The sequence below is a fragment of the Hordeum vulgare genome, chromosome 7H (genome assembly GCF_904849725.1).
Source record: "Hordeum vulgare subsp. vulgare chromosome 7H, MorexV3_pseudomolecules_assembly, whole genome shotgun sequence".
Taxonomy (NCBI): domain Eukaryota; kingdom Viridiplantae; phylum Streptophyta; class Magnoliopsida; order Poales; family Poaceae; genus Hordeum; species Hordeum vulgare.
Window position 1 is genome coordinate 311,425,785 of NC_058524.1, and position 12,707 is coordinate 311,438,491.

At 47.1% G+C, this 12,707-nt stretch overlaps 1 long non-coding RNA gene across 1 annotated transcript; it reads left to right on the plus strand.

Annotated features, from left to right (window-relative positions):
- Positions 1-4,540: 4,540 nt before the first annotated feature.
- Positions 4,541-7,131, plus strand: LOC123409881. Its single transcript, XR_006612926.1, has 2 exons — positions 4,541-6,015; positions 6,805-7,131. It is a non-coding gene; the product is annotated as an uncharacterized LOC123409881 (long non-coding RNA).
- Positions 7,132-12,707: the final 5,576 nt, after the last annotated feature.

Here is a 12,707-nt window from a genome sequence, read left to right on the forward strand (position 1 = left end):
CCTCGGCATGGGAGAGATTCCACCGCTACATCCAGGCGTTGGATTAGTTCTAGGACTAGACTAATCTGCAAGTTGATGTTCCCAATCCACTTGTCACTCCACTGTTGTAGTTTCTTGGCCGTTGCATGTAATTTTGCATCTAGGACTGCATACGGGTTACCAACCACCAGAACGGAGGCCCACGCTGCCGGGACCACATCTTTGAAGTCCTATTTCTTTGTCCAAAAAGCCTCAAACTTGAATCTTTTCCCTGTCTGGAACTCCGCATTGAGATCAAGAAGAAGGGAGCACTGGTCCGACACCGTCGTGCCCAAAGCCGAGAGGAAACTAGAAGGGTAGCGTTCCTCCCAAGAGATAGTTGCAAAAACATGGTCAATCTTCTCGAGGGTGGCATTCTACCTTTCATTGGACCAAGTGTATCTCCGCCCGTTGAGGTACAGTTCTTTGAGTTCCAGTCAGTTTAGTTTTGCCCGAAATCTAGAGATCATCCGCTGATTGACTGCACAATTGTTCTTGTCGGCTCGGTTCACCAAAAGGTTGAAATCCCCCAGAACAACCCACGGTCCAGCATGCAGGCCCCGAATGTCACCAAGTTCGTGCATGAACTCAATCTTGTCCGCATCCGCCTGTGGGCCATAGACCCTTGTGACCCACCCTAGTGGGTCCCCGCCCGACTGTACTAGGGTCGTGACCGTATTCCTGGTGTAGTGAGGGTTCGATAGTATGACCAACGTGACATCCCAAGCTAAGACGGTACCACCATGAGTCCCCACCACCGGCGAATAGAAGAAGTTTCCGAATTTATTAGCCAAACACTGTTTTACAAAGGCATTCGATATCATATCCACTTTTGTTTCCTGCAAACAAACGACTGTCCGGTTTCCCTCCATGACCACGTGGCAAACCGCATTGTGTCTAGCAGGAGCGTTTGAACCATGAACATTCCACACCAAGAATTTTATCGGTTGAGCAGCCATAAGTGAAGCCCACCAGTCTAGCTGTCCACATGTGTGGCTCTTGTTGCGCCACACAACCCATCCGTGGCATTAAGGAGCGGGAGCACGAATGGTTCCCATCCAAACAGTATCAGCAAAGCAACAATGTGTGCGTCAGACAGTGGCATCGCGAAGAGTTGAACGTAAGCTTGCAGAGTTGATTCATCAATTCACTTCGCCTCGTTATCCAAACAAAGCTTCCTGATGATGACCCCTTGCTGCTTAGAGACCATGGTTCCTCCTTTGCATTTAGCGATTCTAACGCTCCTCCTTGGTGATCCCACCATCTGGTAGCGCTTCCTTGGGTGGGCCAATCCTTGTTTTGTCTTGGCAGTGGGGGCTATAGGAGCAACGGTGCGAGGCTTGTCCTTATCACAGCAGCACTGCCTCTCCTCTTTGTAGTTCCAACCCCATCCTCGGCCCTGTTTGGATCCTAGGGTTAGAGTTAGAGTGGGTTAGATTTGAGCCATCTAACCCTCAAAGATCCAAACAGGTGGATTAGAGTTGGTTAGATGCATCTAACCCTCCCAAAAACTCTAACCCATCCAAGAGGTGCTTTTTTGGGTTAGAGTAGGTGGGTCCAGGGAAAGAGAGAGATCCAAAGTAGCCAAATGATTGAGAAAGAGCATTTATTGTCCATGTAACCCTCCCATCCAAACACCTTTAGAGTTAGAGTTAGTTTAGATTAGTTCAAGGGTTAGAATCTAACTCTAACTCTAACCAGGTTAGAGTATCCAAACAGGGCCCTCATGTGCATAAGGGACGAAGAGTGTGTCGCTCGGGGTGGGGGTGGTAGGCGTGAGGCGTGCATGGAGAGCATGGAGTGCATGGTCATGTCCCGTCCCTTCCAGCCGGCATGTCATCGTCTTCCGCGAAAGCGGATAGGCTGACCTAGAAAGTATCCCAAGGTGCTCATGCGGGTGTATTTCGAGGAAAGATGGATATTCGATCGTCATCCACTGAGAAGAATCGCCTTCCCACGATCGAATCTGCAATTGTCTCTGGATCGACCTCCATCAAAAGATTCATGTCAGGCGACATCGGGTCATCGTGTGGTGCAGCGGGCGTGGCAGATAGTAGCAGCTCAAAAGAGCCAATCGGGATCCTCGTCACGGGCCCCTCCTCCCGCTGCTGGTAGGGAATCATGTCCCTGGGGCCTGCCTCTGCCTCTCTAGTCGAGGCGCCAGCCGCATATCGCCAGCGTGCCAGACAGATCGAGCGGGGCGACTGATCAACCTTGTTCTCTCCCGTGCTTGGTGTAGGAGGGGTTGCAGGCTGTGCCGAGGCGCATGAGGACACAACTGAAGAGCCTACTATCCTGGGCAGACCAGAAGCCGCCGAATGATCACTTTTATCACCTGTTCCACTTTCCATGTGTTCGCATGGCACTAGGGCTGCTTGGTGTCTCCCAGCTGGTCGGTCTTCCCTGACTTCATGAGAGTCCCCACCTCTAACGATAGCCACGCAACCGGCCTAAGCACACCCCAAGACAATTGGCGCCTCGGGGGTATGAATTTCCCACTACCTTGTCGTCGGTGGCGTCGGGGCCGAAGCCGTCGAGGAGGAAGAGACACCACCATCTCCAGCTGCTGGAGGAGGCGGCGCATCACCAAAGCCTCTGGTAGTCCCACCCCACCCCCCAAAATCCTCCCAGTTCTCCGAATCGAGCGAGGCAGGTGACTGCGTAGGGTAGTCACCGGCGTAGTCATCTTGCTAGCACATTGTGGGTTGGGCCAGCTGAACGATGGTGATTGGGTATCTCAGTGCCTTGTTCCACTTGCGAGGCACATCCACAGTCGGGGCACGACTGCCGTCATCGCGGCCCGGCACCACGTGGTGATCTTTCACGAAGAGCCATCGTCGCTCTCGGATGTGGTCCGGTTGGTCCGTCCTCAGCCAGACCTGGAAATCCAACATGTCGTCGCGGCGCATCATCTCACCGACCACATCCAACACGTAGCCAGCGCCCCGTAGGATCACGATCGCCGTCTGGAATGATGATACGTCTCCAACGTATCTAGGGCATGTTCTGGTGTTTTTGACCCCTAGGGCACGTTCTGGTGTCTCCAACGTATCTAGGGCATGTTCTGGTGTTTTTGACCCCTAGGGCACGTTCTGGTGTCTCCAACGTATCTAGGGCACGTTCTAGTGTCTCCAACGTATCTATAATTTTTGATGGTTCCATGCTATTATCTTGTCAAACTTTGGATGTTGTGCATGCCTTTTATATATTTTTTGGGACTAATTAACTTATTAACTCAGTGCCAGGTGCCAGTTCCTATTTTTTCCATGTTTTTGACCCCTTTCAGAGGAGGATTTTGAACGGAGTCCAAACGGAATGAAACTGCCAAAAAGATTTTTTCCGGAACAGAAAAAGATCGGGAAGCTGGAGAATCAGTGCAGGGGGCCACCAGGGACCCCACAAGCCCTCATGGCGCATCCAGGGGGCGCTTGTGGGCTCCCAGAGGCTCCTTTGACTTAGGTTTTGCGCCTATATTCTCTAAAATCCCATAAAAAATCAGGAGATCATCTAAAGTACTTTTTTGCCGGCGCAAGCTTCTGCCTCCACAAGATCCCATCTAGGGCACGTTCTGGTGCCCTGCCGGAGGGGGGATTCAGATACGGAGGGCTTCTTCATCAGCACCATGACCTCTCCCATGATGCATGAGTAGTTCACCATAGACCTATGGGTCCATAGCTAGTAACTAGATGGCTTATTCTCTCTCTTGGATCTTCAATACAAAGTTCTCCATGATCTTCATGGAGATCTATCCGATGTAATCTTCTTTTGCGGTGTGTTTGTCAAGATCCGATGAATTGTGGATTTATGATCAGATTATCTATGAATCTTATTTGAGTTTCTTCTGATCTCTATTATGCATGATTTCATATCCTTGTAATTCTCTTCGAGTTGTGGGTTTTGTTTGGCCAACTAGATTTATGATTCTTGCAATGGGAGAAGTGCTTGGTTTTGGGTTCATACCGTGCGGTGACCTCACCCAGTGACAGAAGGGACAGCGAGGCACGCATCGTGTTGTTGTCATCAAGGGTAAAAAGATGGGGTTTTCATCATTGGTTTGAGTTTATCTCTCTACATCATGTTATCTTGCTTAAGGCGTTACTCTGTTCGTCATGAACTCAATAAACTAGATGCATGCTGGATATCGGTCGATGTGTGGAGTAATAGTAGTAGATGCAGAAAGTATCGGTCTACTTGTCTCGGACGTGATGCCTATATGTATGATCATTGCCTTAGATATCGTCATGAATTTACGTGGTTCTATCAATTGTTTAACAGTAATTTGTTCACCCACCGTGATATTTTGTATTTTGAGAGAAACCTCTAGTGAACACTATGACCCCCGGGTCTACTCCACACAATATTTTCAGCTTTACACTTTTTACTTCGTTGAACTTTCTGCCTTCAGATCTTACTTTGCAATCAATCTTGACTTGACGAGATTCTCCTACTGGATTGTTACCTTGGTTCTTAAACTGAGAAAAATACTTACTGCTCCTGTGCTGCATCATCCTTTCCTCTTTAAAAAACCGACGCAAGCAAAAAAAGTAGTAAAAAGAATTTCCTGACGTTGTCTGGGAATGACTTTTGTTGCCGTAGCAAGCGACGAGGCATCCGTCGGCACCCCGCGGAGCGAGAGCGGGACCACGTACAGAAGGGAGACCATGGACGCATGAGCCTGCCGGAGCCACGACGTGACCGTGAGGGAGAAGCGTGGCCCCGGCGAACTCCCAGCCTCCAGCATCCGGTCCCGGTCCTCCTGACACCGGCAGAGCACACAAAAAAAAATCCTCCGAAGTTTACGACCGGATGTACATATCCTTCGGGCCTACACCGAACTCCACCTGAAGCACCGCAGCCACTGGTGCGAGATCATCCTTCTGTCGTGTCACCGAGGCGATGATCATCACGGCCTTCAATAGTTCACCCTCCATCCAGCAGAGGGATGCAGACGACTCGAGGAAGCAGGCCTCAGCCATCTCGTCTTTTTGGTCCGAACGCCGCGGGGATCAGCGAAAGGATCACAGAACGCCCAGCGCGTGACACTGCCCACAGATGTCGATCGCACCCGCGCCCACGCCACCTCCGCCCAAGGGTGCAGCAGGCGCACCGGCCCATCGGCAACGGACTCGGAGGAGGTGGGGGGAGCACTAAGGGGACCGGGGGCGGCGGGGTAGGCTGTAGGTGGTGCCTCGCCGGGTGAGGCGGATCCGAGGGGTACGAGTTGCTCCGCCGCCGAGTGCATCCCCTGGAGATGTGGCCGTAGCCACCATAGCGGACGCAGAGCATCTCGTTCATGCAAGCCAGATGTGCTTGTCGCTCCCACAGTTGTAGCAGCAGCCATAGAGGGTCATCAGTACACGAGAGTTTGGGGGCCGCGAAGAGGGAAGGACATCAGTGCGTCACCCCCCGCGCCAGGAAGGAGCCGGGTCGCGCATCTGGTGGTGCGGAAGGGATGGCCCTGCCAACGAAGCGGGACTGTCCTCCAGTCCACGGCCGGCATAGGGGCCCTAGGGAGGGAGCTCCGCCCGGCCTCGCTCACAGGACCAACGCCCCGAACGGCGTCCCAATTATGGAGCGGAGCCTGGGCGCGACAGCGGCGGCAGTGAGGACGTCAGGTAGGAGCTCACAGACGACGCAAAGAAACACACGCGGGAGGCCATCGACCGCACCACTAGGGCCAAGCCCAAGAGGAGGAGCGAACAGAGGAGTCGAGGTGGGAATCAGCAGGAGCTCGACCGCCCGCATCAGGGAGGCATGGATCCCGAGGTGGACTGGCCGAGGAGATCCGCCGCATGGTCGCTGGCATCAGGCAGGATGCAGCAATCACACCAAGGAGGCGCCCTTGTTCTCAGATCCGTATGGCTGCGTCGGGAGGGGCTCCAAGGTCTGCTCGATCTGGAACCGGTTGGCGTTGGCGACCGCGTCCACCTGACGGCGCCCTGTCGGCAACGACTGAAAGGCACAAGGCACAACATTACATACACTTATCCAACACTGGTTAGTCAATCATGTATTCCACTTTATGCTTGTTGTTCTTATAAGGGCATGTACAATATGTCTTATACTTGTCGTGTTATCTTAGAAGTGTATTCCACTTTATGCTTGTTGTTCTTATAAGGGCATGTGTTGGAATATTTTTTTTGGTATAGATCTTAGGACAACTAATAATATGGTAGGGCCGGGGTTTACGAATCTACGACGTGATTATATAGACCGGATATTAAAAGTAAAAAACTTGGAGACTATCTCCGTTCTCAACATGGAAACTTACGCGATTATGTTAATTAATGAGAGAGAAATTTATAGCACACGTATACTGTGTTGTAGCTTTACGAGAAATATGAAAATAAAATGTTAAACACTTGAGGAATGTAAATCTGAAATCTTTTTTTAAAGGTTATTTAAGTTTGTGAAAGTATATAGGAACATAATAAGAAGGCTATATATAGAAAGATCATACATTTAAGTTTGTGAATAATATATACTTCTATAGTGAAAAATCACTTTCTATATTAATTCACTTGTATTAAGAAGTATGTTTTCATTTATGTTCTAGTGCAAAAGTATGTCGTATAAGTAAGTCATTCAACAAGTGGTACATAAATTTTTTAAAAGGGATTTAAGATAGTATTTCACTGAAGGAGATGACCGAAGGAGAGAAAATGTGGATGACAAGTGTTACTCTGAATTGTTGAAGGTTGATCATGTTTGTGTTGAAGGGAGAGTGAGAGCTCTATCATTGATCTGGAAGACTCCTTTGATGATACTAGCGGGCATTTTGTGCAGGGAATCTAGGAGTCGGAGGTCAAGGAGGCTTTCAAGAGGATGAAAGGAGGCAAGGCGATGGGGCCCTGATTGTATCCCCATTGAGGTGTGGAGAGGCCTTGGGGACATAGCGATAATATGGCTAACCAAACTTTTCAACCTCATTTTTCAAGCAAACAAGATGCCAGAAGAATGGAGACAAAATATATTAGTACCAATCTTCAAGAACAAGGCAGATGTTGAGAGTTGTACTAATTACTGGGGAATTAAATTGATGAGCCATACAATGAAGCTATGGGAGAGACTCATTGAGCATCGCTTAAGAAGTATGACAAGTGTGACCCAAAATCATTTTGGTTTCATGTCTCGGAGGTCGACCATGGAAGCCATTTTCTTGGTACGACAACTTATGGAGATATATAGGGAGCAAAAGAAGGACTTGCATATGGTGTTCATTTACTTGGAGAAGGCCTATGATAAGATACCGTGGAATGTTATGTGGTGGACCTTGGAGAAACACAAAGTCCCAACAAAGTACATTACCCTCATTAAGGACATGTATGATAATGTTGTGACAAGTGTTCGAACAAGCGATGGCGACACTGTTGACTTCCCGATTAGATAGGACTGCATCACGGGTCAGCTTTGAGCCCTTAACCTTTTGCCTTGGTAATGGATGCGGTCACAAGGGATATACAAGGAGATATCCCATGGTGTATGCTCTTTGTGGACGATGTGGTGCTAGCCGATGATAGTCGGACAGGGGTCAACAGGAAGTTGGAGTTATGGAGGCAAACCTTGGAATCGAAAGGTTTTAGACTTAGTAGGACTAAGACCGAGTACATGAGGTGTGCTTTCAGTACTACTAAGCAGGAGGAGGAGGGGGTGTTAGCCTTGATGGGAAGGTGGTACCTAAGAAGGACACCTTCCATTATTTGGGGTCAATGAAAGCCGGATGGATGAAGTGGCGCCAAGCTTCTAGCATTCTTTGTGACAAGAGAGTGCCACAAAATCTAAAAAGGCAAGTTCTATAGGAAGGCGGTTCGACCCGCAATGTTGTATGGCGCTAAGTGTTGGCCCACTAAAAGGCAACATGTGCAGCAGCTAGGTGTGGCGGATATGCGCATGTTGAGATGGATGTGTAGCCACACAAGGAAGGACCGAATCCGGAATGATGATATACGAGATAGAGTTCGGGTAGCGCCAATTGAAGAGAAGCTTGTACAACATCGTGCGAGATGGTTTGAGCATATTCAACGCAGGCCTCTAGAAGCTCCAGTGCATACCCGACGACTAAAGCATGCTCATAATGTCAAGAGAGGTCGGGGTAGACCGAACTTGACATGGGAAGAGTCTGTAAAGAGAGATATAAAGGATTGGAGCATCACCAAAGAACTATCCATGGACAGGGGTGCATGGAAGCTTACTATCCATGTGCGAGAACCATGAGTTGGTCGCGAGATCTTATGGGTTTCTCCTCTAGCCTACCCCAACTTGTTTGGGACTAAAGGCTTTGTTGTTGTTGTTGTTGATGATGATGATGTTTTAGATCATGTTTGTGTTGTTTTGAATGGGTTTATTGAATACAAGAAAATTGTGCTATGGGAAATCAAATTTGATGGGTTGTTGAACCTACGTGCAATTAAAATGTTTCATCTTAAGTTTCGTACATTTGTTGTAAACTGGACAGATGTGAAAGATCACTGTGTTATGATGTTTCAAGACCGGAAACTCAAATTCTATGCTCCAGATATGCACAAAATTTTTGGGTTTTCTTGTGGGCATAGAAGTATTCATGGTATTGACACTAAGACAACTTCTGCTTCTATTGACTTCTTGATAAAAAATATAGGTATGCTTGGAAATGATTCTCATAGTTTGAAGCCAAGTTATCAAGCGAAGTTGAAAAAGCATGCTTTAAGGTAGCATATGTAATATTTATTATGGGTCACTTGGGGACACCTTCTTTTAAACATGACTACACTACTGTTGATTATTAGGGAGCTCTGTGTAGGACTGATTACATAGAAGAATATAAATGGTGTGAGTATGCAATGAATTATCTTGTTGATGCTATTAGAAATGCACAACAAGAGATTGAGTCAAATAGCCATCTCATATCTTTGTATGACTGCCAATTATTTTTACAAATGAGTATCATGTCCATATTAATCATCGTTATAGTGCTGGGGAACGTTGCATTGGAAACAATTTTTCTCCTACGAAACAACCAAGATCTATTATGTGGACATGCTAGCAATGAGAGGGAGAGGTGTCTACATACCCTTGTATACCGAAAGCGTTAACACTCTACAGATCATGGTTGACATAGTTGTACTCGCGTCGCGATCCAGTCCGATCCAAGCACCGAATGTGTGGCACCTCCGAGTTTAGCACACGTCTGGCTTGGTGACGTATTCTCCTTCTTGATCCAGCAAGAGAGGGAGAATAGGTAGATGAGATCTGAACCAACACGATGTCATGGTGGTGGTGGTGGCAGCTGATTTCCGGAAGGGCTTTACCAAGCGCATATCGAAGAAACGTGGAAGGAGTTGGGAGAGCCCATGGCCAAGGATGAAGGGTTGGCTGCTCCCATGTACCCCCATCTATATATAGGCTAGATGGCAAGGGAGGGCATCCGAAACCCTCCTAGGTCCGACCACGAGGGAGAAAACCCTTTAAACATGAAGATAACATCTTATCTCCACATTCAACTCTTTAAATTTAGCGATAAGATCCGATCTCTAGATATAAACGATATGTGCCTAGGGGAATGGTGCAGCCAGCCCATGTGGGCTATAGCCCCACCACCCGGTCCATGTGGGCCCTTCTTGGGTTGTTGGGCCCCATGGTGGAACCCCCGAAACCTTCTTGGTACTCTACCAAAAAATTCCAGTACTTCTTCGAAACCCTAAATATGACTTTCCATATATAAATATTTACCCCCAGACCATTCCGGAGCTCCTCGTGATATCCCAGATACCATCCGGGACTCCAAACAACTTTTGTATTTCCTTCATGGGAGAACTAACTTGCTTGCCATTCTTATTAAAGATTCCATTCGTTCCCTTGCCTTTGTTGAAACTAGGGATTTTATTCACCATCAACACTTAATGATCATTTTTGATTTCTACTTCCACGAGTTTGAGCATCGCGAATAGCTCGGAGATTGACTTGTTCATCCATGGCATATTATAGTTCATCACGAAGCTCTTGTAGCTAGGTGGCAGTGACTCGAGAACTTTGTCAGTGACTGTCTCGGGCGGAAGCTCAACTCCCAACCGATTCAAGCGGTTGTAGTAGCCAAACATTCTAACTATGTGCTCACTGACAGAACTATTCTCCTCCCTCTTGCACGCGAAGAACTTATCAGATGCCCCATACCTCTCAATCCGAGCATTATCTTGAAATACTAATCTCAACTCCTGGAATATGTCATATGATCCATGACGTTCAAAACGCTTTTGAAGTCCCGATTCTAAGTCGTACAACATGGCCCACTAAACTATTAATTAGTCATCAGAAAGCAATGGCCATATGTTCACAACATCTGCAAACGACACTGGAGGGGGTGGCGCACCGAGCGGTGCATAGAGGACATAAGACTTTCGCGAAGCTGTGAGGATAATCCTTAGATTACTGTAATGCCCAAGATGCGATCCTATCCTTATTTTGGCATGAGAGCCTCGACACGGATAAAAGCGCATCTCGTCATTTCGCAAGAATGGATATCGTTACAAGTACATGTACATAATAGATGAGTATATGTAATTGCCTTACACTCGCTACAAGCTACATCAGAGTCACGTCAATACAACAGGATACAGTCACGATGAAGAAGAGTAGGGTACGGCTATGGTCGAAAACAAATGATAAAAGAACGACGTCCATCCTTGCTATCCTAGGCTGCCGACCTAGAACCCAACCTAGATCGATGAAGAAGAAACTCCAAATCGAACAATCATCGCGCTCACGTCAAAGTAACTCTTTACCTGTACCTGCAACTGGCAACACTATCAAATGGTTAAGCAAGCAATAACATAACCAATCAGTGGTTTGCTAGGTTGTAGAAGGTTGAGGGTTTCATGGCAATGTTGAGAGTCTGACATTTAACAGGTGGTAGGCAACGAGACATAGCGATAGAAACAAAACAACTAGCATGGCAATGATAGTAATGGTATCTAGGGAAATGATCATCTTGCCTGAGATCCTGCTTGGAAGAAGAATGACTCTATGAAGCACATGAACCAACATAGTCGAACAGATCCTCACATTCCGACACACTTGCAGAACTCTATCGAGACAGAGCAAACCAAAAACAAGAGTCAACACACGATATCACCACCACATACAGGACATGATGCACAGCCTAATATGATGCATGAACGGTTGAAATTATGCAAGACATGGAATGACAATTCACACAATCAAACACTACACATTAAGTGAAGCTCAATATGCAACAAGTTGCATATTGACGAAACTCCACATACGAATTATTTAGTTCACTACCGTTTAGGTACACGACAATATTAAATGTTGTTAAACATTGCAAGGGGTGAAGCACAAATAGACTACCTATCTAGGCATTTTAAATGAGGCCGGAAACGACATATAACATCATTGTGCTCATGTCAAAGCAAGCGGTAATATAGACAATCAGTGGTTTGCTAGGTTGTAGAAGGTTGAAGGTTTCATGGCAATGTTGAGAGTCTGATTTAACAAGTGGTAGGCAACAAGACATAGCGATAGAAATGAAACAACTAGCATGGCAATGATGGTAATGGTATCTAGGGAAATGATCATCTTGCCTGAGATCCTGCTTGGAAGAAGAATGACTCCGTGAAGCAGACGAACCGACGTAGTCGAACAGATCCTCACATTCCGACACGCTTGCGAAAATCTATCGAGACGAAGCAAACCGAAAACAAGAATCAACACACGATATCACCACCACATAAACGACATGATGCACAACCTAATATGATGCATGAACAGATTAAATTACATAAGGCATGTCATGGAAATTTGCACAATCAAACACTACACATTAATGAAGCTCAATATGCAACAAGTTGCATATTGACGAAACTCTATATATGAATTATTTAATTCACTCTCGTTTAGGTACATGACAACATTAAATGTTGTTAAACATGGCAAGGAGTGAAGCAGAAATAGACTACCTATCTAGGCATTTTAAATGAGGCCGGAAACGACATATAACATCTCCGAAATGACCCCACGCGTTAACTTTGTAATCTGTCCAGATCTATCCTAGCCGCAATTTATCTTTATTAACGGCAAAAAAGTGGTTCACGTGATTCTACTCATCGTTCTCGTCCATTTACATATATGGCTCATCTCCAATGGAGCTACCATTAATTAACTACGACATAAATCATTTCTAACACGTCGACACGCAAACCAAAGCAAACAACATGCTAAACAGTTTTAAATATGCATGGGAGTTGGAAAATATTATTCTACGCGAAAATCTACACGTTTAACATATGTAACTTGCTGCGATCCGACGCACGGATTAAAAGTTACGGCCGTTTTAAAAATATGTGTTTTTTTCTTCTGAAATCCCTCGTAATACATAAAATTATCGAACTCGAAAAAACTAATATGGGCCAAATCTGCTACTGCGGGCCTAAACAGAGCACATGCAGAAAATATCTAAACGTCGCTTGGGGCGTCATATAGGAAAAAGGGGAAGCAGCTCACCTCGCGGCCTCGGGCCGGATCTGAAGTTGGAGTGGGCCGAAGGTTGGGGAGGCGAGGTGGGCGGGTGCGCGCTTGGCCGGTCGGGCGAGCGACCGGGCCGGCTTTCTGGCCCAACGGGGCGAGACGGCCCAGGCTTCTGAGGCGCTGCGGCTCGGGCCTTCGTGCTCCTCCCGCAGGAAGCAAGGTTCGCCGGC